General features: G+C 39.2%; 1 protein-coding gene and 2 long non-coding RNA genes across 7 annotated transcripts in view; 1 reads left to right on the top strand and 2 right to left on the bottom strand.

The window, feature by feature from the left end:
• The window catches only part of LOC308642952, a 1001730-nt gene that overhangs the window by 346823 nt on the left and 632826 nt on the right, over window positions 1–22081 (bottom strand). The gene's annotated exons all lie outside the window — the stretch shown is intronic.
• LPAR1 (lysophosphatidic acid receptor 1) overlaps window positions 1–22081 on the top strand; it is a 146565-nt gene that overhangs the window by 519 nt on the left and 123965 nt on the right. The window contains exons 1-2 of one of the 5 annotated variants that reach the window (XM_081279666.1): window positions 495–786; window positions 4365–4477. The exons of 2 other annotated variants lie outside the window; for them this stretch is intronic. The gene's annotated coding sequence lies outside the window, so the exon portion shown is untranslated. Of the gene's footprint in view, window positions 1–58; window positions 464–494; window positions 787–4364; window positions 4478–22081 lie in introns of those variants that run through there. 2 more of the 5 variants (XM_081279664.1, XM_081279663.1) reach the window with 2 other exon arrangements.
• Window positions 7138–21679, bottom strand: LOC308641247. The gene is made up of 3 exons (XR_014020426.1): window positions 21549–21679; window positions 8056–8263; window positions 7138–7291 (listed from the first exon to the last, which is right to left on the bottom strand). It is a non-coding gene; the product is annotated as an uncharacterized lncRNA (long non-coding RNA).

The following is a 22081-nucleotide window of genomic DNA, read 5'->3' on the forward strand; positions in this document are numbered from 1 at the left end:
GAGGGCGTCTGGGGCTGCGGGTGTTGCTGACTTGTGCTACGTGGAGCAAGCATAAAAGGAAGACGGCGGAGGACGAAAGGAGGCCGGTGTCTCGCGCTGCTTCTTTGGCCGCCCCTGGGGCCCCCTCCCCCGCCGACCCTGCCAGCTCGCCAGAGCCTGGGCAGTAGGGGCCGGGTGGCGGAGACGCTCCGGGAGTTGCGATTCCCCTGTTCCTTTGCCGAGCGCTCCCGGGACTTGAGCGGCCTGGGCCCAGCGCCGCGGAGCCCTGTCCCTTTTCGCGGCCAAGCACTGGACCCCGGCAGGGTGGGCTCAGGGGCGGCCAACTCTGGGCGACCGCCGAGGGGAGGGCGGAGGGCTGGGCTCTGCTGGCCCCAGGGCGGGGGCCTCGGGACTTGGCCGCGCCGCCTGAAGCCAGCCAGACCCAAGGAGGCCGGAGCGGGACGCTCGGCGGCGGCGAGTGCAGGTAAAGGGGCGGGAGCGACGCGGCACCAGGGGACGGCGCCCCCTGGGCGTGGAGCCAGTGGCTGGCCGCAGCGACTGCTCGGCGGCCAAACGGCGCGCTCAACTCACACCAGCAGACCGCAGAAGGCTTTGTGGCTGTGCGTGCGCGCGTGTGCGAGTGTGAGTGTGTTGTGCGCGCGCGCTCGCCGGGTCGGGTGTGAGTGGGTGTGCGCGCGTGCGAGGCGGCGTGCAGAAGGCGAGGCGAGGCTCTCCTGGCCTCCCTCACCAAGTTGACCCAGACCCGGAGGGAAGTTGCTGCAGCCGGCCCTCCTGTCCCCTAGCCAGGTTAGTGCGACGCGGGGCTCGCCCAAGTGACACGTAGGTGGCCTGTGGTTATCTGGATCAGGGTGGGGACGCGGGAGGGCTAACGAGGGGCGCTTGACGTCCCCCCAGTGCCGTGTCCCTGTGGACGTGAACAGCCGCTGGATCCCCGCGCCCGCAGAACGCGGCTCCCACATCCCTGACTTCTCTCTGACGACTCTTTCGTCCCTCCGGACTGAGGGCTTTCAACTTAAGTTTCCGTAACTGGGAAATGCAAGGCAAGGGAGGGACCTGGCTTTGAGTCGACGGTTTTGAAATCGATGGGCTCGTTTGGCTTGTGTTGGACTAGTTTTGGGAATGAATTTAAAGTTTATTCTTGTTTTTCTTTGCTGCCATTTGGCTTTTGATGTGTTAAGAGTGACGGCATCCAGGACTTGTTGCTGTTATCTGGGGCCTGAGATTGTTGCTGTCTGCTTTATTCCCTTTTCCTTTTGGTGGAAATCTATGGATTTTTCGTAAACCTGGATTTCCAGTGAGGGCTCTTTTGTGAAAGTTCACCGAGTGCCGTGTTTCTCATTGGATACCTACTGATAAACGTAAATATTGAAAACGTAACTAGTTGTTAAAGCAAAGCCATCTATTCCTTCAGGCTCCAACAGTCTGTTTTTCACCATTTGCGTTAAGTGTCCTTTGCTCAGCCAACGTGATTGTAAAGCCAGAGGTCTGTGATTCAAAGTGCAGTTCTGGTTAAGGAAAACTGCTAACTTCTCCTAAGGAGTTACTCCCTTGTCAGATAGAATGAATGCCAAGGGAAAACGATATCTATTAGACTTAGGGCCGTGTGAACCAAACTAAAATTGCTTTTACACAGATACACAAACACACATAAATAGCGATCGTCAACGTTGTGAGAATATCAGGACAGCATTTCTTCTTGATTCTGTGTAATTTGAGGATAAAGAAACCAAGTAGCAAGAGAAGGAGGTTATGTGAGGCAGGAAGGCTGAGGCCAAGGATCCAGGCTAGAGGACCTCCTTGTCATAATTCTAGCCCGCTTGCACCGGGCGTCCCCTAGCGGCGCGACCTTCGCCGGATCAGGTCAGCTCTGTTCTCAGAGTCCTCATCTGGAAAATGGAGGGTTTTGATGAGCTTTGCTGTTCTTTCCTTCCAGTTCTCCAGTAACTAGAAACTGGTGGGTGGTTATCCCATGATAGAACGGTAACAAGGGAGGAAAGGGAAGTGCCAGAGGGTTAGTCGGAGAGGGAAACAGGAGGGGAACAGAGCCCAAAAGATGGAAAGAACAACAACAACAACAAAAAACAAATAAAAATAGCAGCAAGGGATGTCCCTGGAAGGAAAAGAACCTTGAGCTGGAAATTGATTTCCTTTGTTTTTTTTTTTTCCCCCTCTTCCATTCAGTATTCAAGCAGTAGTACTTTCCTCTCCCAATTCAACCTCTGGTTACCCTTATTAACACTTGTGAGCCTGTGTTGCTTTAAAATTCACATGAGGTCAGGGTGATTCTTGTAGTCTGACCTCTACTAGGTATCCTCCAAGCAACTTGCTGTTTGCACCCTCTCAGGGGGAACAGCTGCTGCCCAGGGCTTTGGACACTCAGCTTGGCTCTTAGTATCCCTGTGAGAGATGGGAAAAAATAACAGAGGTGGGAATGTAAGTGGCAGCCCTTTAAAAACTTCTGTTTTCATTCAAAGATAATATTTTCCAAAATGTAATTTTGTTTCTTTTTTTCTCAAATCATAGACTTTGTGAAGTTTTTCTTAATCTCTCTTGTTCCACTTTCTGGGACATATGAAGGGTGTATAAATCTAAATTGTTGGGTCTTTTTGATACACAATGACATTGTCTGAAGTTAGTGATCTTTTTTTTTTTCCTCTCTCACTCTCTCTTTATTTTTTTTCAGATTTTTTTATTGATTATTTAAAGCATTACATAGCTCATGATATATCATCTTTCATACATTTGACTCAAATTGTGTTTTGAACTCCCATTTTCACCCCAAATACAGATTGCAGAATCACATCTGTTACATATTCACATTTTTACATAATGCCATATTAGTGACTGTTGTATTCTGCTACCTTTCCTATCCCCTTGAAGTTAGTGATCTTTAGGGGACAGGGTCATTTCTAATGCTTAGTAAGGGAAAGTTGTAATCTGGGCAAAATACATGGTATCATTTTCACTGGGAAGTTCCAAGTATTCAATAAATATCAAGACTTTGGAAATTTAGTTTGAGGTCAAGTTTTTAATGTCTGTGTTTGATGTGTGGCCTGTCTTTCTTTTCTTTAACTTTTTTGGTATCAATATGTCTACACACTTGAGGGACACAATTTATTTTTAAGTGAAGTATGATGTCATAAAAAATACAGATTCTTGGTTGAATGTCTAAACTCTGCCTCATTAAGTCAGCATCTTACTACTGTCTGGTTTCTTATTTTTATATATCATGTTACCCAAAAGTCCGTATTGTGTTATTATTGAAATAGCTTATGGAGGATTAATAAGGAAGACATAAAAAGTTGGGAGAAAAAGAGGAGAGTTTAATTCAAGAAGCAATCATTGAACTCCTTCCATGGTAAAGGATATAAGGATGATGAAAAGAAAGCTTTGGAAAGCTACTATGAAGCAAACTGCAGTATGTACACCGAATGTGTATATATGTGCCATATTGCATAACAGTGTGTGGTTGTGGAGTCCAAGAAACTTGGCATGCCAGGGAACGGAAAATTAAATTCTGACTCTGGCAAAGACTTCACAAACAGAACTTGAAGGATGATGCGTCTCTTGGATGAAAGGTGGGAGAGTGAAGCCTTCTCCTGAGTGGAGGCAGTCAGAGTTCCCACTGATGAAGGTTGGAAAGTTACAAAGTGTTGGACTATGGGAAAACGTGCATATTATGTTAAGGAGTTGTGCTTTCAGGAGTGGGGAAGTAGAGAAACACATTTAGGGGCAGAGTGAGGGATGAAATGATGAGAAATGACTGGGCTTTTATTCTGTTACATTCTTCTGTAACTCATAGCAGCTAAGTTTTAGGACACAATTGCTAGTTTATTTAATTTTATTATATATAGATTTAAAAAAAAACTAATATGTGGTTTTTTTTCACCTTCTCTCCAAAAATTGCTTTTTGTATTCGAGAAATTTAATTTAGTAAAAATTGGTGAGAGTGTGTTATCTTTGGGCCTTTTGGGGCCTTCTGAGTTTTTGTGTTAAATCCATCATGCAGGCCCAGAGCTGACCATCACAGCATTTTTCTTTTTTCTCCCTCTCCACGACTCTCCCCCTTCCCCCCCTTTTTTTTGTTTATGGAAGGACTTTCTGGTTAATGATAACTTAAACATGACTCTTCTGGTGACTGGCTTTCTTGACCCTGTTTATATTATACATAGTATTTAACCTCAGTGGTTGAATGTTTGTAGCACAAAAGGAAATAATTATTGTTAATTTGGAAATAGGGTTAATGCCCTCGTAAAGGGTGTATGGGGGTAAATAGAATCCTTTATGTAGTGGGTCCTTCAATGGAAGTAGCTTGCTCAATCCTGTATAATACTTCTGAACTTTTTTTTTTTTTTAATTCCTAGACCTATAGCCGTTAGCTCACCATGTCTCAGGAAGAATCTCTGCAGCCACCTGGGAGAGGTGGTGTTGAGTAGCTCTGTAGGTTCCTTCTTCCACCCCAGTGCTCGTGTCACAGGTGAGGTTTTCAGCTGCATGTTAAAGCAGGAGTTGACTAAGGTAAAGACTTTGAATCGGGTTTGAGTCTGGAGGTGCTGGAAACAGATAATTAAAAGATACTAGGTCAGCTGCTTCTCCACACAACTGGAGTGAATGATCCTCCCAGCAGTTTTTTTGCTTTCTGCAAAGGGACTTGCATTTGTCATGTCTATTAAATTAATTTAGTTAAGTTGAAGGAGCCCAAGGTCAGTATACTTATTTCTTAGGACATAGTATAGATGTGTGTGTGTGTGTGTGTGTGTGTGTGTGTGTGTGTGTGTTGGGGATGAGGATTATATTTAAATTAGTTGGCATGTTGTTTTAGTAAGTTAGCAGGATTTCAGAGTAGTGTTGTTATATTATTAACTTGTGGGGATAGACTAAAATAAATTATGTTAACTAATTTTCCCCCCATCATTCCAGATGTGGAACACCTATAAAAATTTATAGTATAAAATATGTAATTATATAATAATAAAATAAAATAAAATAATTGAAATATAATAAGATAATGATATATAAGCTCTTAATTATGATTCTTGGTCTTTTTTTTATGCACCTGTGTCAATTTCATTGAAATCTGCAGAACTGAAAACTTGGGACTTAATGGGTTAATACTTGGACATGAGCTCCTGTCATGTGATCAGTGCTATGGAAACTTTAACCCTGAAATTCATGTAAAATTCAGTCACCCACCAGTCCCGCCAAAAGGAAAGGGGAATATTTACTGCATCCATGGGTTTAGGTTATAATTTATTTTCTTTTTGTGGTACTGTTTTAAAAAAGTGAGATAATGACAGGGCAGACTCTTAACTTCAGTCCAGTGCTAAACCAAACATGTATAAGCCTGAATAAGGCAAATCAGGCTGAGCTTGCTATATTATAGAAATGAAGAAAAGTGATTTCAAAACTAGCTTCTTCCTCTAAAAGAGAAAAAGCAAATTGGACAATAATTGGCCTTGGATCCTCCCGAAGGGTGAGATTTCCAAGGTTGTGATTATTAGTTAAAGGAGATTTTGTTCCTGATGGCCATTATGTGTGGCTGTGCTTCCAAAGGTTTAGGACTCACAATATAGGGACTGCTACTATGAACCCTTCCTCTTTATTATCTTAAATGTTGGAAAAATGGTCTAGATTAGACTTCATGTCTGTTATATGTGGTTTTCTTTCTGTTTGTCCAAGTAGTTTTCTTTAGCTAATCCCTAACCACCTTCATTCTGAAATTCTGCTCCAATGAAGGGATGTTTCTGGCTCTTTGGAAGGAGAACCAGATTGGGGCAGAGGAAGCAAAGTCTGTTCTAGTCTAGGAGCACTTAACTGACTGCCTATTCCCTGCAGACATTGTGCTAGGTACTATGGTGGGTAAGGACAAGTAAGGAAGGATTCCCACTCTTCAGGGGAAGCTCATAGACATATTAACAATAATTACAATTCTGTGTATCATGGTTATGAGGCTTCAGGCGCTACTGGAACATCATAGCTGGGGAAGCTGGAGGGGTACCTGGTCCTTGAGGTCAGTGTGGTAGAGGAGGTGATGGGGAGCACCAGGGAGGGATCCTGGAAGACCAGGATCTGCAAGGACTATAGGTGAGGAAGAGGGATCCTCACGCCTAGAAGAAGAAAGAAGGATCAAGACATAGGTAGTCAGGAGGCTTCCTGTTTCCAGTTGTGCTATGGCTGAGTAAGTCAAGGTGTCTCTCTTATATAAAATAGGAATAACAGCTGATATGGCAATTCTAGTTTGCATTTACACTTTCCTTAATACTTTATATTACTCATTCATTTATTCATTCCACATTCAATTCAGGTATTTTTGCACATCCACCATATACTAGAGGATAGTAGAAAATGAGATGTGTAAGTCCCCTTCTGTCATGGAGCTTGCATTTGACCTGAAGTTCTTTTGAAATGCCTTCAAGTATGGCGGTGTGTCTGTTGAGTTATTCAAGTTCAGGAACTTTTTCCTCAAAGTAGTCTCAGAGCTTTCAGGTCCGACAGCTTTTCCCTATAAGAGAAGGAGACAGCTGGGTTTCTCAAGTTCATCTTATAAACTTGCAATGTTTTACCAAGATTTACCTGTTGCTTGTGAAAAATAACCAAGAGCCAGACACAGTTGTGTCCTATCTGTAGCCCTGGTGGGCTTCTATCTCATTTTGGATATTCCTACTTTTGACCCAACTTGTATTTGAGTTTCTATGTTCAGTATGTGGTTTGCTTCTTAGAAAAATCCAAATCTTGTTTGTGGAAAGTCAGATTTATTTAGAGGTCACGTTCTTGTGGCGGGGTGTTTCGTTCAAATCTTTTACTTATGTTCTTGTCCAAGTCACTCAGGGATATGAATGTGGTAGAAAGCATTCCAACCAGAAGAAGGTAGCTGCATTTTTTTGTAAAAACTATGTGGTTTTCATAATGATTCAAACAAGATAGATATGCCTAAAGTAAATGAGATAATCTGCCACTCTAACCGTACCCTTTGGTCTGATTAACCTCCCTTGGTTATCCAGTTGTTACTTCACCTTTCATCCTCATCCTCTGCCCATGTGAACCTAGAAAATTCTTATTTGTGTTTATTTATGTGTTGGGGTATATTTTCATATACTCATGTACATATTCATGTGTGTGTGACTGTACTTGCCTGGGTCTCCTCTTGTTATGGAGAGGCTGTTCCTGAGGCTGCTGTTGCAGGTGACCTATTTGAAGCCAGAAACACCTGCATGGACTCTCCTCAGACTGGGGCACCATTGCATTACTCAATTAAGAGCTCTTGTCAGAGTGATATGAGTGTCTGGCTGTTCTGAATGGGAATTAAGAAACAAGAGAGAGAAATCAATTACAGTAGATGGGGTAGAGAGAGAAGATGGGAGGAGAGGGGAGGGGAGGGGAGGGGAGGGGAGGGGAGGGGAGGGGGATAGTAGAGGATAGGAAGGGCAGCAGAATACAACAGACACTAGTATGGAAGTATGTAAAAAAGTGGATGTGGAACCGATGTGAATCTGCAATCTGTATACGGGGTAAAAATGGGAGTTCATAATCCATGTGAATCAAATGTATGAAATATGATATGTCAAGAGCTTTGTAATGTTTTGAACAACTAATAATAATAAAAAAATATGCTATTGGTAAAAAAAAAAAAGAAAACTAATTCCAGCTGTATGATAATCAAGATGACAAATATCCCAGAGAAGGTTACTTCCACAAGGTCTCTGCTGCGTCTGGATCTCAGGTGAGGGGAGCATGGGAATGTCAGAGCACGTTTGGTATCTGTGAGCCTTTCGTTAGGTAGAAAACAAGGTATGAATGGAAGGCCCATGGACCACTTCTGGAGCACAGAAGATAGATGGAGTCATTCCTTATAGGCAGGTTTCATTGTGGGAGTATCAAAGGAAGACCCCACCCCTTAGAAGTCTGTAATCAGCAGCTGACAAAGATGGCCTGTTCTTATGCAACTGAAACAATTGCTTTCTGTAAAAGGGTTGCCTTGCTTTCTTCGACTATATGATTCATTGCGGGAAGGATTATTGTAATGTCAAGAAAATGAGGTACTCATTCTGTCCTCACTATTTATTGTTGTTCCACAGAGAACTGCTTGCTTTACTTTCTGAGTAGACACAGAGATGTAAAGGTTCCAAGGCCAGGGCATGATGACTGACTTTTCCAAATCCAGCAGGGTCTGTTCTCTAGTTACTTCATCTGAAATCCTTTCAATTCAGTTTCATGCGACTGAAATCTTGGAATACTTCTGTGTCCTCCTGCTTGACTGAGAACACTGAAAAGAAAACAACCAAAAAAGCTTGGGTCCTGCTTTCGGGTAGCTTATAAACATGGAGAGACATGGACACAAATGACTAAGATCAAGCAGTGATAAATAATGTAGACCAAGGTTTAAACAAAACTGTCTGCATCTATATGGGGATGGATGAAAAGGGTAAGTCTGCCTTGGGGAAGAAGAATGATTTACATTGGAGCAGGACACTGGCTGCAGGGGGTTGGAGAAGTTCATTACATGCCAGAGTAATAAAGAGGGCCCAGAGTGTGCACTTGAGTGAGGAAGGGTGCTTGCAATTTGTTTCTGGCAGAGAGTGATGGCGCATTGGGGACAATCTTGAAGGCTGTGGAGGGAGGGTGCTAGAGGCTGTTGGGAACAAAAAAGGGCATGTTAATGCCATTAACAGATGGGACATAGGGATATGAAGATTGTTGCAGGGAAGATTGCTAGTTTTAGACATGTTTAACATCTAGGCAGAGATGTTCAGCTGATAGCTGCAAATTGGAGTTTGAAGCTTAGCTGAGAGGTCAGAGCTTGCAGTGATCAGTAATAATTGTAATATGTTGAACAATTTTTATGTATAAAGGCCAGTGAAATTTATGTGATAAGCTGGAGAGAACTTTTGAGAGTGAATGAGAAACTCAGCATTTTATCAAGACTCAGATTCTTTAGTGTTTTTTTTTCTTGTTTGTTTGTTTTTAGCAGATGGTTTGGTTTTGTAAGCATTCACTGAGCATCCACAATGGCTTTTGATAAGGAGGTTCTGGGATGATATGAAGGAAATGGTGCACATTTCAGCATATGTTCTTTGGGATGAACAGAAATCCCTGAAACAATCCATTCCAGCTACTGTTCTCTGAAAAATACCTTTAGCATTATTGGGAGATTGGTGATGATTTGGGAACTAAAGAGAGTTTCAAATTAGTTTTAATTTACTATAAGACAATAGCAATGTGTGTCATACTGCTGTCATAACTACAATAAAACACAAATAGATTTCTCAGAACAACTTTGGAAATCCCAGTATTCTAAAGACCACACTTTGAGAAACTCTAATAAGGTTCTTAAAGTCTGGTCAAATCATTTTAAGTTTTCATTGCCAAATTAAGGTAAAAAGTAGACTGCAATATAACTTTGCACTGTACCTGTATTTTTTTTTTAAATTTTATTGTTGGTTGTTCAAAACATTACATAGTTCTTAATATACCATATTTCACAGATTGATTCAAGTGGGTTATGAACTCCCATTTTTACCCCGTATACAGATTGCTGTGTCACATCAGTTACATTTCCATTGATTTACAAATTGCCTTTCTAGTGACTGATGTATTCTGCTGTCTATCCCATTCTCCACTGTCCCCTCACCCCTCCCCTCCCCTCCCCTCCCCTTCTCTCTCTCCATCCCCTCTACTATAAATCGTTTCTTCCACTTATATAATTTTTCTCCTACTCCTCCTTTCTTCTTATATGTAATTGTGTCTAACCCTGAGGCTCACCTTCCAATTCCATGCAATTTCCCTGTATTTTTTAAAGCCTTTTCTAGTAAAGAATTTATTTAATTTCAGATAATTGTATTGGCATGCTTTCTTACAGGTGAGATAGAACAAAGATAAATTTCTTCTTTTTTCTTTTTAAGCCATATGATTTTTTAAGATTATATTAATTTTTATTAATTGGCATATGTGTTCATTTTGGAAAATCCAGTATGTATAGGAGATTCATTTGTAATTTCACCACTCAGTAATAGCTTCTTTATTCCATTTTGTGATAATTTCTTGCTATTTTTAACATTTGCTCTTAGTGAATATTTAATAGCATTCTACTTTGTTTCAAAAGTATGTACATATGTCATTAAAATCTTCCATTTTAAATTTCTAAAGACTGGATAATAATCTCAATACCTAATATTCATCTTATTTAACGACTCATTTCCTATCTCTGCTTGCTTCTTCTCAGTCTCTTTTTTTTTTAAAGAGAGAGTGAGAGAGGAGAGAGAGAGAGAGAGAGAGAGAGAGAGAGAGAGAGAATTTTTAATATTTATTTTTTAGTTCTCGGCGGACACAACATCTTTGTTGGTATGTGGTGCTGAGGATCGAACCTGGGCCGCACGCATGCCAGGCGAGCGCGCTACCGCTTGAGCCACATCCCCAGCCCCTTCTCAGTCTCTTTTGAGGACTAGTGCTCCCCTTCCTATCTTTAGGTGCTGCTGTTCCCAGGGAATATAGTTTCTAGGTCTTTGCCATCACCCATCCACTCTGCCTAGGATGTTCTTTCCCAGGTATCCAAATGCTTGTTCTTTTATCATTTTCATGTCTTAACTCAAAGGTAACCACCTTCTTGGTGAGGCCTTCTTTAATTCATGCATTTAAAATTGTGTGATGTTTCCTATTTATCCAGTTCACCTGACATTTTCATTGTTGTTCTTATTTTCTTCAGACCTTTCCTTAGATGAGGGCAAAGATTTTTGTTTTTTAATTCCTGTTTTCTGATTTTTTTCCAAAGCTTAGTACATTACTTTGCATGTGGTGGAAATTCAAACTCTTTGGACAAAAATTAACAAACTTATTCGTGATAAATATTTGGATAAATGGAAAAATATATTTACCTTATATTGAACATATTAGAATAAGAGACAAGGTTGACTTTATGAGATTTACAGTCCAGTGAAGGCAACAGACTTTGAGCAACTACCTCATGTGACTGGCATTAGAAGAAATGGGCATCCTGGAGGAGTCTAGAAAGCCCAAAACCTTGTCTAGGAGGGTAGGAAAGTGTCTGAGACTTAAAGGGTGAACAGAATTAGTTAAGTGAAACTGGGGGGAAGGGAAATGGAGGAGGAGGGAGTTGCTGATAAAGAAAAAGAAAGGTGCACACACCTGTAATCCCAGCTATTTGGGAGGCTGAGGCATGAGGATGGTAAGTTTGAGGCCAGCCTGGGCAACTTAGCAAGACCCTGTCTCAAAATAAAACAGGCTGGGAATGTAGCTCAGTGGTAGAGCACTTGTGTAGCATGCATGAGGCCATGGGTTCAGTCCCTGATACTACCCCACAAGGAAAAAAAGAAAAAAAAAGAGATGGCTTTGGCATTTTTGAGGAAGAGTGCTTAATTTTTAATAATTTTGAAATAATTAGCATTTTATTTTTAATTGTGAGTCAGGCATTGTTGAGAAAGGATTTTTCTATATGAAAGTGGTCATTTTTAAAAGTGGAAATAGCTTAAATTTTATGTTATATGCTAATAATATTCACTAATTTTTTTTGTGTGTGTGTGGCTTGGGGGTTGATAACTGTAAAATTTAAAACAGTACAGAGAAAGTAAATTTTCTTGTTTGTACTTGCCTTCATAGGGAGGTATAAACCTGCTAGTGATTCAATATAATGTAGCTGAAGATTGCTTGATTATTGGTGCTTATTCATGTAAACTTTGGTATTATTTGTTTAGTTTATTCTGGCAAGTGAACATGGCTTTTTATTTCTTGTGAACTAATGGTTTCTGTTTCCTTACTGCTTGAAAAGAGCCTGGTTTTCTATAGGTGACAAGTACAATACATGTGTATTAGTTCAGTGAATATAATAATATTATTTACACACTCTCTATGCCCTATTTATCTTCTCAAATTGTTATAGACCAATAATAGTCCTTTAATGTGCCTCTACAAGTGGGCTTGTAGAATATATATGAAACATATAGCAATATGAAATAGCAATATGAAATAGCAATATGAAATATATATTCCAGTTAGTTCTTTGTTATTTTTTATCAATATAAAATAGCCTATTCTTTTTTTTTTTTTTTGCTATTAATGTTACCAATTTTCTTTTTCTTTTTTTTCTTTGTCTGAAATGACTTCATTTATTCTGATTTTAAACTTTTGGTGTCATTTTGTTTCATATATTTCTCTATAAGCAACAATTACTTGGATTTTGTTTTGAGGTTCCTCTTAAGAGGGAAACATTACTTTTATACTTATTATTATAAATGATAACATTTAATGTTAATTCTTTAAGTTTTGTTTGTTTTGAAAGGTGCTGCAGCTTCTGTGAAGAACTCAGGCTTGTCAGGCAGTGCCCTATTTTAAGTCTCTTTCTATCAGTACTCAGCTGCATGGCCTTAAATAGAGCACATAATGCCTCTAGGCTTATAGTCCTTATTTATTCAGAAATGACATACACAAATCTTCATTTAATGTTTTTCAAATGCCTGTTACATTGAATGCATTAGCTACATTGTTGTTATCATCGTTGATTGGCTGAGTCATACAAAGTGACAGATATTTGAATAAATATCCTGTAAAAATGGCAATTTCATATGGTTCAATCCAATATTATGCTTCTCGGTCATTTATCTTTTTCTGTGAATTATTTGTTTCATACATCTATAGTATTGTGAAATGGCCAAATCTAGTTTTTAGTTTTAAAAGTAATTGCCTACATTTTCCAATTGCATTCATAAAAATGTTTCTGATTCCCAACGTCAAACATTAAATAAGTTTTGATCCTACTACTGTGCAATAAAATAATTTAGTGTGCCTTTACTTTTATTGTTCCTTCTTTCTCTGTATATATTTATATAATGTGTGACTTTTAAGTGTAAACTTTTTGTAGTCTGTTTTGTAATCAAATCTGTGCTTGGGCCCACTTAAGCCTCTTGCTTTGTTCTCAGAAGGTGCTTCTCCTTTAGTTGGGTGGTGGTGTTCTAATATATATCTGGGCAATTGCATGTTCTGCATTCCTGAGTTGACATAGGGTTGTTTTTTTTTTTTTTTATGTGCATCAGAGCATCTATCTTGTTGAGTTCAAAAGGTGCTGTATGCCTCATGCATGTGGGCCAAGGATATCCTTCTTTTTTTTTTTTTTTTTTTTTAAAGAGAGAGAGAGAGAGAGAGAGAGAGAGAGAGAGAGAGAGAGAGAATTTTTTAATATTTATTTTTTAGTTTTCGGCGGGCATAACATCTTTGTTTGTATGTGGTGCTGAGGATTGAACCCGGGCCGCACGCATGCCAGGCAAGCGCGCTACCGCTTGAGCCACATCCCCAGCCCCAGGATATCCTTCTTACCTATTATTTGCAGTGTATGTTTAGTGGAAATAGTGTCTTAATTTTGGCTCCCCCTTTTAAATTTCCCAGTGCTATTGCTAATTTTTGTGCACCTTTTTTAGCATTTAATGGAAAGTTGAGAGGAGTTGCATTGAGTAATTTTATTTGGTGATTTTCAAAGATTTTTGGCCATGACCCATAGTTAGAAATATTTGTATTTATATGAATGAAACAACAGTTTCTTGCAGTCTACCATATACAGTAATTCCGTTTTCTATTTTTTCTATGTTTTCTATTTTTTCCCATTAGTCTATTTTCATTAAAAGAGTGCTATTCACACTCAGATATTTTGAAAACTCTGATCTAATCATAAATAATGCTTTGAAAGACACTGCTCTAGTCTGCTCCTGTGCTGTCTGGAGTTACGTTTATTCATTATTCAACATGTATTTATTATGTACAGTCTCAGTTTCTTGTGTTACTAGCAGGGTATAAAGTAGGACTTTCAATCCTATTCTCCATGCCCCCCCCCGCCAAATTAGTATGTCTTTAATTTTCTTGCTCTTCCCCAATTTCCATTATTTTTTAGTATATATTTTCACTTCATAACTTAAAAAGTTAAATACAGTCATTTCTTAGTATTGGGGATTGGTTCCAGGAATGCCTCCACATCCTCTATCCTCTAGGGATACTAAAATCCATGGATGGTCAAGTTCATTATATGAAATGATATAGCATTTGCATATAACATGTAACTATTTTCCTGCATAGTTAAATCATCTATAGATTATTTACAATACCTAATAAGATGTAAATTCTAGGTAAATAGTTGTTATATTGTATTGTTGGGAATAATGACAAGGAAAAGTGTCTGTACACGTTTAGTAGAGACTCCATTTTTTTTTTTTTCTGAGTATTATTTGTCCACGACTGGTTGAATCTGTGATTACAGAGAGTTTTCTATCCAGACGTAAGGTTCCAGACGTAAGGTTTCTGTATTGTTTTGTCATCAAATCTGCAGCAGTGCTTTTTGTGTTACTATAATTGATTCTGGTGAGGGTGGTGAGTAAAGTAGTCATTATCACATGGGGCACCAAGCATTGAATCTAGAGGGAAGGAGGATATTGACCAAATGATCACCCAGATGTATAAATGCAAGATGTGATGTTGCAAGGGAAAAGAGCATATGAGATTAAATGGGGAACCTCATCTGACTTTGGGGTGACTCAGGGTTTCCCTGGGGAAGTGACGTTTCATTAGGTCTGCAGAATGAGATGGATTAACTCTGTCAAGGGCTAAAATGGGATGTGTGTGTGGGATTGTTCAGTCATGGAAAAAATGAGTTAGGGAAGGAAAATACAGTGCTGGAAGAGAATGACAGGTAGAAGGCCATTTTTTTTTCTTTTTGTTTGATGAATTGGCATTTTTTTGACTTCCTGTTTGTAACTTTTTTCCCCTTCTCACTTGGCAAAAGTCAAATGCGAACAGAAAAAAATTGGGGACAGATGAATGTAGGTGTTTGTTGAAACAGTTTTGAGTAACAGCCATGTAGTATACTGCTAAATAACAGCACATATTGAAGGCTTGCTCTGTACTAGGAACTGCACAAAGCTGGGCTTGGTTATGTAGGACAAGTAGATTTGGTGGGTTAAAAAACACTATTTATGTAGGGTAGCTACCAATTTAGTAACCAATGCATAATTTGTAAGAAATTAGAACACTGAAGTTAAAAAAATATATATATATATATTTAATAGACCTGTATTTTATTTATTTATATGCGGTGCTGAGAATCGAACCCAGTGCTTCACATATGACAGGCAAGTGCGCTACCGCTGAGCCCCAGCCCCATGAAGTTAAGTTTTGATGAGTGAAGATCAGATGACTATGTCATAGCTTCTTTGTGAATTTTTAAAGTAATGGTAAGAATTATTGCGGTGCTGATTTCTATTTTTTAAATACCTTTTTTTAAAAGTTAATTTATGTATTACAGGAAAAATAAGAACATAAATAAAGAACAAAGTTGTCCATTCACAAGCAGCTTAGTTGGATGTGTCCCTCCAGGTTGTGAATATATGGACATACATCCCATTTTGTGTGACTAAGATAATTGTGTGTATTATGCTTTTCTGTACATCATGAATATTCACCAATTCAAATTCCCAAAGCTACATGAGTATTATTGATAACCAAGAATATCCCGCACCAACTCAATCTGTTAAAAAATTGTAATCCTTTCTTGGGGACAAAAATTTCACTGAAGATAGAAATGGCAACAGGCCTCTAGGTAGTTATATTGGCAGAGTTACAACTAAAAATAATGCATTCCCTTAGTGCTCAATTTAAAATGAGACAAAGCAACAGAATACACCAAGCATGTTTCTAAGAAGGCTCATTATCAGATTTCTACTACTGAAATATTACCAAGTATCCATGTTCACAATGAATTAAAGTATTCCTGTGGTACAGCCATAAGATGCACACACACTAATGATTCATATCCAAATGTAAATCCTTGGGCACTTGCTCCCATTTCTCCCTGCATGCTTCGTTCTGCTCCTCTTCTGCAGCCTGATGAACAAGTCCTGATAAACAATGCCCAGAGATAAAACAATTCCACTTCCAAGATGCATCTTTTCTATCAATTATAACAAAAAGATATTTACAAGTTGGCAAATTCACTAGCTCTACTTTTTATGATACCTCAGGATATGTAGAAAGGTTAGATGTTGTGAAATAAAGTGTGAACTTTGTGCACTATAACACAAGTGCTTTACCAAAAATGCACATATAGTTCTATGGTTATAATTTAAAACTGTCTTCCAGATATGGTGGTACTAGCAAGGAGCACTTCTCCCCACCTTTCCTCTTCATCATTCCGGTGACTAAATTCAGGACTACCCCTACTTCCAAGAAGTGGATTACAAAGGTCATTCCCAGATGACCGTTCTTCCTAAAAACTAACAAAAGGATATTTATTTAGGGATTATTTTGCTACTTCTAACAAATTTTGGATATTAGAACTTATCCTTAAATACCCAGCATTATTAACTAAATATAGCACCTATAACAATGGCTAGACAATCTGAACTAATCTAAGGGACACAGACTGCTTCTCTATGTCTACTTTCTCCTTCTCCTACCTATCACCCAGTGAACCTTCAACATACTCTCCAAGATATCAAGTTCAACAGTTTCATTCCCCTAAATGGCAACCGGTCCTATGTACTGACAAAAAGTACTTTACTTTTACCATGTAAAAGTAAAGGGCTAAAGTAATACCCTTTAAAACACTAGATATTTCCAACAGGAACTTAAGTTTACAGCTATTCATACAATAGCACTGAACAGACTGCATACACTTACTTAACAAAGGCTAGCCTTTGAAGCAAAGAAACCTTTGTTTTTAAAGACTAGGATTTGAAAGTGTCTTCCAAACAAGAACATTCTGGCCTAGAGCCTTTCCCCTTCTCATTTCTAATCTACTCTACACAGGGGTCAGATATATGCATCTGTAAATCTTAGAGATGACTAACAATTTCACTTCCTAAGTGGTTTTAAGAACAGTCTTTCCTATGAATTCAACACATAGTGTACTCAGTGTGTTAGTTTACTAACTGTACTTTTGTTACACGCTGGCAATATCTTTAATATCTAGAAAGACTAGATACACATTAGGACTCATTTGTCCTTTATACACACTATTTATACAACATAGTAAAACAAAACTCACAGATATAAGTGACAATGGTCAATCTTCCTTCACAGAAAATATATTTATATAAAGCCCTTTGCATTTTCTTTTCCTTCTTCCTCCCTTAATCAGCACAAATATAATATGTACTGCTCAGAGGAGTGTTTTGATCATACCAATTCCAAAAGATAGTTATTTCATTATGGAGTTTAACAAAAAGATATCTACAAGATGTTTTATTTACTATCTCTACTTTTTAATTTTTTTTTTTTAGTTGTTGACCTTTATTTTGTTTATATGCAGTGCCGGGTATCAAACCCAGTGCCTCACACATGCTAGATAAGTACTCTAACACTGAGTTACTGCCCCAGCCCTACTACCTCTACTTTTAATATACTTTGTGCATTTATAAGCACCTAGTCTTTCTTAAGTGGACTTAAATTTGTCTACTATGTAAATAGTAGTGTCGAGTAGTCAACTACACACGTGACAATGGTTATATCTGAAAGCGTCTTCTAAGTAGGATCATTCTGTCCTAGAATCCTTTATTTCTTCCATTTCTTTCTCCTATGTCACATGTGATATGGGCACATGTGTCTCTTGGATGTGATGCTACAATTTGCCTTTCTATGAATTTTAATACAAAGTGTACAAAACGTGTTAGTATACTAACTCTACTTTTGTCATACATTAATGACTTCTTTACTATCTAGAGACTAGATATTAAAAATTAGGTGGTCTTTGTCCAGTGTACACACAATATATGCAGCATAGCACAGCATAGCAAAGTTAAATGAAATGCATGTTACAGGGCAATTGGTAAGCTGACATTTTCTAACACACTCTAACAGAACACCTTTTGCAACTTATTTCCTCCCACCTTGCTCAACCCAATGAAAAAGTACAGACAATATTCTGTTCAGAGGTGGTTTAACATTTCCAAACACATTATTTCCCACCAGTTTTTAAAAGCTATTTACAAAAAGTTTTATTCTATTACTTAAATATATAATATTCCACAGAAGAACCTGTCCACTATGCACACAGCACTGGTAAATAAATTTGCACATGTAGCAATGGTTATAATCTGAGATATCTTCTAATACGGCCATTCTGTCTTTGAACTTTTTCCTTCTCACTTCCTTCTCTCTACATTCAGACCAGTGGACAAGAACAAGCATATGTAACACAGACAGCTGAACAAGTTCATATCCCAAAGTCATTTACAGAGGACAAGCCTTCCTATGAATTGCAACACAAAATGTTCAAAATGTGTTAATTTCATTACCTACTTGGTCATACACTGATAACCTCTTTAACATCTAAATACTAGATGTTGCAAAATTAGGACTCATTTGTCCATTATATACACTATATAAATAGCAAAACAAAATACACAAAACATATAGAAAACTGATGTCTGAAAATGTCCACTTATGAACACACCAACACATTACCTTTTGCAATTGCTTCCCTCTCACCTCATTGAACATGTACAGACAGTACTACACTGCTCACAGAGGTGGTTTAACAATTCCATTCCCCAAAGACAACATTTCCTATGAATTTTAGCAAAAACGATATTTACAAAGTGTTATTTTACTACCTCTACATTTAACATACATCAGGCACTTCTAAAGATGTTTCAAGTAAGGACTCAATTTGTCCATTATGTATATGACAGTCTTGAATAAACTGCATACATGTAACACTAGTTCTAATTTGTGAAGCTCAGAAGACAATCCTTCCTAGGAATTTTAACACAAAACATACAAATTTTGTTTACTAATCCTACTTTTGACATACACTGGCAACCTAACATCTAGAAAGACTAGATATTGATTAGAACTTGTTTGTCCTTTATATACACTATGTGCACAGCAAAGTAAAACAAAATCCATAAACATAAGGAACAATCTTGCCTCATTTTAAGCACATTGGCATGACAGGCCAGAAAACCAGTTCACAATGTGTACTACTCCACAGGGGGGGTTTGGCTATTGCCTCTCCAAAATATTTCATAAGAATTTTAACAAAAATAAATTTGTAGAATGTGTCATGCTTTTAACATATATATCGGGCACTTTAGAACATCTAGAAAGTCTAGATAGTTCAACAAAAGTTCTTAGCATTGTCCACTGTCCATACACCAATGAGGAATAAGATGCACACACAGAACAGTGGTTATAATACAATCAGTCTGGCACAGGCCCTCCTTCTTCTCACCATCAAAGTCTTCTCCATGGCCTCTGACCTACTGAACAAACGTGGACAAGTGTCGGGCCTAGAGGTGGTCTAACAACTCCATTTCAAAGTCAATTCCAAAAACATTTCAGATTTTTTTTAAAAAAAACGTGCATTTATAAGACGCTATTTCCTGACTCTACCCTACTGTTGAGGACCCCTTCACATTTAGAATGTCCAGATACAGCAAACGACTTAAAAGGTTGGGGGAAAAGTTGAGGGCAGTTCTTTCATAGTATATACACAAGTCTTCTAAAAACGGCCAGTGAACCTTCCAAAGGACGGCGGGCATTTTCCCATTGGTCAAGAGTGGTGTGTTCCTCTGCTGGTTCTCTGGTGGGAGGAACACCAATCGCCAAGGGCGGCTATCAGGGCCCTCGCTCACCTTACAGGTCAGCTAAGCCTTTGTTTTTAAGAATTATAAAACAAGTTTCCTTTGGTTGCCCTCCACGTGCAAGGTGAGGTCTCATTGGTCGAGGCGTGGTCTCGCGGGACTAGGCGTGGTCTCGCGGGACTAGGCGTGGTCTCGTGGGACTAGGCGTGATCTCTGAAATCAGCCCCTATGCGCACTGAGGGCTCTAATCTCGGGGCTCTCAGTCTTAGGCGTGGTGATTTCTACCATCCTCCAGCCTTTTTGGGCCTTTGAAGCCTCCAGTGGCCTCCTTTCTTCTCACCGCCAAGTCTTCAGCACTGCTTGGGCTGGGACTGGCCGGACTGAGCCAGGAGACTCGGCAGCCGGCGAGGGTCCAGGTCCGGAGTCTGACAGGTCACTGCCGCCATCAGGTCACCCAGGCGGAGAGGCTCACAGGTCCTTCATAGCCTAGGCCAGCCAGCAGGGTAGTCGGGGTTGGTGGGGGACAGGACTTAGGGTGTCTGTAGGGAGGAGACTGCCAGCCCACCCTCCGGCCTGTTCCTAGGCCCCTGGCTTACCTGCTGACCTGGGGCCAGGGGACCCAGAGGGCCTGGGGAGCAGGCCCTGCCCCATTTGCCAGCCCCATTCTCTGCCAGAGCTCTTTTTTCATTTGTATGTTTGCCACGGTAAAATTTTAGGGTTCGTTTGTCCCCAGCTTTTTATAAAGATGTGTAAAAGGTTTTTAAAAATATTGTAAATTGGAAATCCACAGGAAGGTGTTGAGGCTGAGCCAGGAAGCCGTGATTCAAGTGCCAGTTTTCTTACTGCTGCCCGTGTGGCCTTCGAGAGCACACGACCTTTCCGGGCCTTAAAGTTCCTCTTAAATTAACAGTATTTGGAATCAGTTTGAACCAATCATTCTCCAGTTTTATTGTTCAGTGGCTCTATGCTTTTTATACTCAACTTTGTTCTGGCCTTTTAATCTTAAAGACTTTACTCCATGTCATCCAAGAAGCTCAAACTCAAGTTGGGAGAACTCCCTGTTTTTGCATCCTTTTGTGTTTTTGTAAGGTAAGGCTCAGGTGGCACTAATAGCTTCAAAACACGGAAGGATGGACAAAGATTAGAATCTTCTTGAGCAAATATTTAAGACTTTGGCATCGCAGTTTATAATGTGACCACACTCAAATTTGAATTTTTTAAAAAACTCTCAGGAAAAAAAAAAAAAATCATCCTTAGATTTATCTGCTAGATGCTTGCATTTGAGAAATGTGAGGTATCTAAGTTATGTATAATCCATATTTTGTAAAAACTACACTGAACAGTGGGTGATGTTATTTCAAAGAGATTTAAAGAGCTAAAGAGTCATGTGGAGGACAAAGTCAGTTTTAATGACTATTCCAAGCTTAAGTGATCTTTTCTAAGGAACGGGGTTCATATGGAAGGGAATAAAAGGTTTCTGGAAACCACACTTTTCTTTTTTCTTTAGCCAGATTTACTGAGGTGTAATTGACAACTATATTGAAGTACAATTGTATTTATTAAAAGTGTACAACATGCTGCTTGTATATACGAATATATCATGGAATGATTGTCATAGTCGATCAGGCTAGTTAAATATCCATCTGCTCACATAATTACCAATTTGCGCATGATAAGAACACTAAAGCAAATTTTAAGTGTACTGCACAGAATGTTTAACTTTAGACACCATACTGTACATTAGAACTCCAGAACTTTTTATAACTGAAAGCGCATACTCTTTGACCAACATCTCTCCATTTCCCTCACCGACTAAGCTTTCTTACCATTATTTTAAATCAATTGATTCAAATACATTTAAACATTTCTGCCTTTCAAAATATTGAGTCTTTCAAGTTCACTTATTGTATTATGAATAGCTTATTACATTTGCTATAATTTTTGTTTAGAAATTGAGAGGAGAAATAATATGCATACCTTTTCTTTTTGAAATCTGATTCCTCATTCATAATAATTATTTATTCAGGAAGTCCAGGTGACTGTGGGGATTTTATTTAGTGTGTTTTGGTGCTAATTCATCAGCTAATATTCCTTTTTAGCTGTTGAATATCTTCTCCTTAGGCTGATTGCAGTATGGAAACTGACCAGGACTCCAGGCTCCTTATCTGGGACAAGGTTGGGGCAGGTCACACAGGCTATGTTTAGGATCAAGCATAGGTCCAGGCAGATCATAGGCATGGGTGTTGCTCAGGGCTAGTACTAGAATAGGTTGCATTACAGGGAAGGGGGTCGTGGGGGGGAGGGGGTTAAGACATACAGAACCTGGAAGAGGCATAGAACATTCCTGTACTGCCTAGGATTCTAAGAAAGGCAATCCAGAGAGGACCAAGAGAAAGATGTAGAAGACAAAAGTTGAAAGCTCCATGGAGAAATTTTATTTTTTAGATCTGGAAGCATGAGTTGAACTTCTCAACTTATTCAGGGGAATCTCAACACTCAAGCAGGACTTT

The sequence above is a fragment of the Spermophilus citellus genome, assembly GCF_964194105.1.
Source record: "Spermophilus citellus genome assembly, chromosome: 2".
NCBI classification, from domain to species: Eukaryota; Metazoa; Chordata; class Mammalia; order Rodentia; family Sciuridae; genus Spermophilus; species Spermophilus citellus.